The sequence below is a fragment of the Zingiber officinale genome, chromosome 5B (genome assembly GCF_018446385.1).
Source record: "Zingiber officinale cultivar Zhangliang chromosome 5B, Zo_v1.1, whole genome shotgun sequence".
Lineage (NCBI taxonomy): Eukaryota > Viridiplantae > Streptophyta > Magnoliopsida > Zingiberales > Zingiberaceae > Zingiber > Zingiber officinale.
In genome coordinates this window covers 60,792,440-60,799,355 of record NC_055995.1, presented here as the reverse complement: position 1 = coordinate 60,799,355, position 6,916 = coordinate 60,792,440, and positions in this window count along the sequence as shown.

Below are 6,916 nucleotides of genomic sequence, written 5' to 3'. Positions count from 1 at the left end.
GATTGTTGCATATGGTTGTCATGCTGCATACATGTCATTTATTTTACATGTATATGCAGTCGTATTTATATTGCACAGGTGTCACGGGTATGTCTGTTGAAGATCCGGTGAGTTTACTGATCATTGTAGCATGTGTCGATTCCAGATTAGGTATGTATCCATCATTATGTTAGTTGTGGTTTGTATAGTTTATATGTTAGGATATTATGTCAGATATATTTAGGTGCATTGATTATGATAGTATGATCATGTTCTTTATTCCCTACTAAGACTGTATACTTGTGATCTCCATGTTTGTTTATGGACCATGCACTATCTTGTCTATTACCCGCTGAGTTACCTATACTCACCACCGCATGTCTACATTTATGTTTTCAAGTAGCATGTAGATGGTTAGTGTCGCTCAGAGTATCCTGTCTGTCGGGTCCTACATCACATCCGAAGACCGTTTCGGGTTTTGTATATGTTTTACTTGTATTTGGTAATTGCTGTATTTGATGTGTTGTTGTATTTGTTGTTGTGGTTGTTGTATTAAGCCTAGCCGGCTAGTAGTGTGTTGATGTGTTTTGTATGGGCTTTCCGTTATCGTTTTTCCGCTGTGTTTTTAGTTCAGCTGTGTGGGCTGCTTTATATATAACTGCGTAGTTGTGATTGTTTCATTCTAGCCGAGTGGGCTGTGATTATAACTGCGTGGTTGTGTATATATATTTCAGCCTCATGTGGCTGATGTATATTTTGTTTGTAGCGATGCTTCATATTGTCACCGGTACAGGGGAGATGTTGCCGAATTTTTGTCTGGCAGGGACTCCTTTGGGGGCGTGACAATTTCCATTCACTTGGCTATCAAGATTCATAAACTCTAGTACTTATCCTGGAAGTCTATAGTTCGAATCCTGGGGAAGGCAAAAATCCACTGGACAGGGGTGGAAAGACCTAGTGAGTAACGACACGGCCGAGGGTCGTTGGTCAACGACATAAGGGGTCACCAAGTTGGGCCGCCATTGTGGCCGCTCAAGGGACCGCCAAGGGGCCGCCAAATGGGCCGCCAGTTGGGCAGCCCAAGGGGCTAAGGGGCCGGGTCTTTACAATAAAAAGGCGCCTTTTTATTGTAACGACCCGGCCCCTCGGCCCCTTGGGCGGCCCAACTGGCGAAGATTCGAACTCTAGACTTCCAGGATAAGTACTAGAGTTTATCAATCCTGGTAGCCAAGTGAGCGCCACTCACTTGGCTACCAGGATTCATAAACTCTAGTACTTATCCTGGAAGTCTAGAGTTCGAATCCTGGGGAAGGCAAAAATCCACTGGCCAGGGGTGGAAAGACCTAGTGAGTAACGACACGGTCGAGGGTCGTCGGTCAACGACATAAGGGGTCGCCAAGTTGGGCCGCCATTGTGGTCGCCTAAGGGACCGCCAAATGGGCCGCCAGTTGGGCTGCCCAAGGGGCCGAGGGGTCGGGTCATTACACATACAATTGCTTTGGTCGTACTTGTTCCCATATTCTCAAATTTTTTGCAGACATAAGAGTAATAGCATCCACGTTAAATTTTTCTGATACTTTGATAGGGTTTCCAGAGAAAGAGCCTCCACATCTTTTAGATGCCCACTGATAATGGTTCTGTGCTACACTCTCTATGATATCTTCGACCTCATCTAAGCTTTTGTTCATTAATGCCCCTCCAGCTACAGAATCAAGGGACACCTTCGTGCCATAATTGATGTTGTCATTAAAAGTGTGTGGCACTAACCACCTCTCAAGTATGTGATGCAAGTATTACTTGAGCTTTGAATCTATCCCATGCTTCAAATAATGATTATGAATCTAACTATCTGAATCTTGCTATAAGATTCCTCATGTGGGCAGTTTTACTAGTTAGATAGAATTTATCAAGAAATTGTTGCTCACGTTATTCCCAAGATGTAATACTATTAGCTGGAAAGGAGTTAATTCACTGCTTGGCTCTATCTCTTAAGGAAACCCCAAATAAGAATAATCTTGCTGCTTCTACTGGAACTCCATTCATCTTCATTGTATTACAAATTTCACAAAAAAAACTTCTAGGTGTTGGTTCGTGGCTTCATGTGGTATGTATCCAAATTGATTTTATTGAACCATAGTTATCACGGTAGGCTTAATCTCAAAATTATTAACTTTAATAGGTGGTCTGGTGATGCTAGACTGAAGCCCACGTGCATATGGTGTTGTGTAATCTTTGAGAGGTTTGTTCACCATTTCAAATGATTCTTATTCTTCTTGATGTTTTTGCAAGTTTCTTCTTTTTCGGAATGTTCTATCAATTTCAGGATAGAGTGGTAATATATCTTTTACAAAATTAGATCTTTGCTTGTAAGAACAAGATTACAAATATTCCAATCACAAATTCTAAATGTAAAAGAAACAGAATTTTTAGTTTTTGAAGTAGAATCAAAATGATGGAAATCTAAATTGCAGAATTTAAATTGCAAAAAGGAAAGAAAAACATGTTTAGAGTAACTCAAATGACTATCAACTAATGTTATAAGCGCAGTCCCCGACAACGGCGCCAAAAACTTGTTACGCTCCCACAAGTGCACGGTTACATTGTCAGTAATATATAAGATTATTGAACTGACAGGGGCTGATTATAATCATAAGTGATCTCTCATGTAGAATTAGCTAAACAATTGATAGTGACAAGTTACTGTTACATCACCGCAAGTGTATGGTTACGTCGTCAGTAATATAAAAAGATATTGTATCTATAGGGACTGGTTATAACCACTAAAATATCTCAAAGCTATTAGATAAACAACCAAGCAAAAATTATAGGAACTAAGACAAAACTAGAAAATATAAATAGAAAGGTAATGCAGGAAATTAGGTTTTATGAAAGTTCTAGGAGATTTGGTTTCTTTGTGATACTTATCAATGTAAAATGGTCCACCAACCCTATCCTTAATTGTTATGCGTTTGCAAGAAGTCATCGGTTATCTTCTGTAGAAAATACTGGCAAGGGACATTAGTCTACACCTTAAGCAACTAAATAGAAATGATCCCTATGAAGTCTGTTAACGGGGCAGCCCTGTCACGACGCCCTTCGGTCATACAACATAGAAACTTATCACTAATCAATTCACATCAAGATATAGGGTACAACACATTTATCTATCCCTCTTCTTTGTAGATTCTTGCATCACCCTTCACGGTGATCCCCTAAATGTCCATTAACGAGGCAGCCCTATCACAACGCCCCTCGATCGTACAATCTAGAGAATTCTTCTACAAGATCCACAAGAAATACAAACAACCAATCAAGAATGATAATTAAATTCAAACACAACAATCCATACAATATTAAATTGATACAAAACATAACAACATCATTGAAATAAGAAGATGACAAATCCTTGAAATCTTACATCAACTCTCATCACAAATACTCCCTCCATCCTAGAACAAGAAGATCTACTCCATGAAACGAAAGAAAAGAACCGAAGACAAGATGATCATAATCATTTCCATCCCAATTAAGAAGAAAGAGAAGAAATGCTTATCTAAAGACGATGAGTGATCTTCGGAACCGATCCTTGCTACCAGAATCGAATCTTGGATGGAAATGTCTCTAGATTGCCGGAATCAACACCCAAAGGTCGAAGAAAGCTTCAAGATTGGATCTCCCCAAAGGGAGAGCCTCCTCCCTTTTCAAAGGAGAAGAACTCTTTATATAGAGAGGGGGGGGGGGGGGGGGGTGGGCACTACACAGCCCGTGCCACGGCCGTGTGGATCTCACACGGCCTGGCAGTGTTTCCTCTCGGCCAAGGTCACACGGTCGTGTGGCTCTCACACGGCCATGCCATGCTCTGTCATTGGATGTCTTGCACGATCGTACAGATCCACACGGCCTAGCAATGTTCTGCCTTTGGAAATGTCACATGACTGTGTGGTACACACGGCCTGGCAATGCTTTGGCTCTAGAAAGGTTGCACGACCGTGTAGATCTACACGACTGTGTTCTGGAATTGCTTCAAGGATGACACGGTCATGTGAATCCACACGGCCATGTTATGCTTCTCCTCTGCTGATGCTGCACGGGTTGTCTGCTCCACACGGCCAAGGTCATTTTCCTTTGGCATGGCCGTGTGGTTCACATGGCTGATGTTGTCTTCCTTTACTTGCTTGTAGAGTTGGCCATGAACATCAATTCTTCTCCAAATTCGACTCCTGTAAACAGAAAATGCACACGAGCAGATCTCCGAACAAAGAAGAGTAAATATGCTAAAAGTAAAGCAACGAGTATGAAAATGCATAGATAAAGCATGCGTAAAACATGTGAATGTGCGTCAAAATATGCTAAACAAGTGTATAAAATCTACGCACATCACACTCCCAGACTTAAACTTTTGCTTGTCCTCAAGCAAAATGCCGCAATCTAGACTCACGTGCTCAATAATGCATCATAATCCTTAATGCACTTTCCTAACTCTATCTACAAGTTTGATTGATATGCATGATCATAGAAATAACTCAAGTATGGCTTAAGCATAAGTTTCTTGTGCACAGTATAAATAAGTGACCTAAACCCTTCAAGTTTCAATCTTCGTCCTAGTCAAGTCATCATCCAATTGAATTCCTAATATTTTCGGTGATAGACACTTTCCTGCCACACACTTGGTTCATATTTCTCAACCAACCCAAGGTCTCAAAGGCATGCTCGATATCAAGCAGTTATTTCCCCAGTAACCTAACTCTGTCTCAAAGGGGTAACTTGCTAGTTTCCACTCTCGATAGTTTTTTTTTCATTTTTTCTAAGTGATTGCAAGGTGCAACACTTAACACATATATACATAAGCACAAATGTTGGGATATTTTGATTTTTCCAAATTATCTTACATGATTCGAGTCTCATCCAGTAACCAAAATAAAGTTTGAGAAATCACCATGGAAACTAAGTACTAAACAAATAGGATGAATCATGACTATTTCAATGATATCAACTATTCAAGCTCAAGTAAGTGTGGGTAAGATCCTTAAGGTTAAGCCAAAACTCAAACTTATCTCCATACGATACTTAGCTCATATCATGCTACTTAAGATAGAGAAAAGAGGTACACTAAATATACTACCATCATTTACAACATCATGAATCAAGATAAAAACGTGCTAACAATTTTTTTCTTTTAGACAAGTAAGCATATAAGTGAGGATTGATGTTTCCAAAATGAATGCCACAAAACACTTCAAAAGATAGTCAAATGACAGTAAAAAACAAAACAAACAAGCATAACAAATGCGAGACAAAAACAAACAAAATGCAAAAAATTGAAAACTGAAAATGTAAAAAATTCAGGTTGCAACCCCCCCCCCCCAAAAAAAAAACTTAAAATTTTCATCGTCCCGATGAAATTAATATGGTGGTGGAGGAGGTAGTTTGGGGAACTTAGGAAGAGGAAAAGGAAAAGCATTAATGAACCATCTTACTTCATCCCTAAAAAATTTATGATATTCAAACAATTTATCTAAATCATCTTGCAAATATCTCATAAAACCTCGAAAATCTTCATTAAACTCCATTTGAGCTCTATAAGAATTCATAAATCCAGAAATTTTATCACAAAACTCTCTCTCACTCTTAAAACACTCCTTCAATTTCCTAAATTGTTCCTCTCCCATGCAAACTTTATTTGTAAGTATTTCATTAGTCGAATCTAAATCACTATGAATTTTATCTAAAATAGAATGGAGTTCATGAAAATCAAATTTATGAATGTTACGACTAACCGAAGGAACATCACTTGAAACTGAGGCTGACAATAATCTAGATTGTTGACTCGCTAAAATTAAACGCCAATTATCCTTAACATGAATAGTAGTAAGGTCGTGATTGGGTAATTTTAAAGGGAAATTGTTTTTAATAAGAAGACTATACCCATGCTCCTCATGCCTTATTATTTTTATTGCTAACATGAATTTAGATCTAATCTACAAGATTCATCAATCACCTCTAATTCATCAAAATCACATCTTAATACTAATGCTATTTGAGTTGACAACCCTCCTAAAACAATGAGTGTGGTAGAATCTGCTTTCCCCAATTTTACTAAATTCTTAAGAAAGAAATAACCGGAATTAATTGAAACATTTTCAACTATTGCCTATATACAATACAAATCCATAAGTCTTACTATCCCTTCTTTATCCTCTCGTCCAAATATAGTGTTCTTCATGACTAAATGAATATATCTAAAAATGGGATTAATGATATAAGGAGCTCTAGAAGTGTGAGGGTTAAAATGGGATTGTCCAAAGATTTGTTGCCAAAAGTGTGAATTCTCGAATTCAGGTAAAATTGTACACACATCATTTTTAGGTAAATCATAACAAGTATTAAAATCACTCAATGTCCATTCATAATCTTCATTCAATAGATGGAATTTCCCCCCTCCTTGTACATTATCTACCGCTATATAACTTAATATTTCAAAAATGATTCTAGGATAAGTTGGATATTTCATATTCATTAATATAATCCACTCCTGCCTATTCTTTCAAATAACCAACCAATATCATCTCTAAATCCTAAGGTATCTAAAGTTGCATCATCCAAAAATTTAGTACTCAAGAGAGGACGTTTACATAAAGAGAAATATCAAAGTTGTTGTTCTTTGCTAGAAAAGACAATGCCAAAATTATTGGAAATACCTTTGAAACAAGAGTTTCTTCCTTTTGTGGCAAGCATCTTTTCATTCCCTCTTCTTGTTGATGAAGTATCCTTGATTACATTCAACATAGTAGAAGCTAAAAAGGTTGAACTTTTAAGGAAGATGAGAGAAGGGATTGAGTGGAAGTAGTTTAGAACCCTTGAAGAGAAGAAAAGAAGAGAGAAAAGGGGAGCGTGCGGCGGGTTCCTGCTCCGAGACGTGGTGCAGGATGCCCACGCA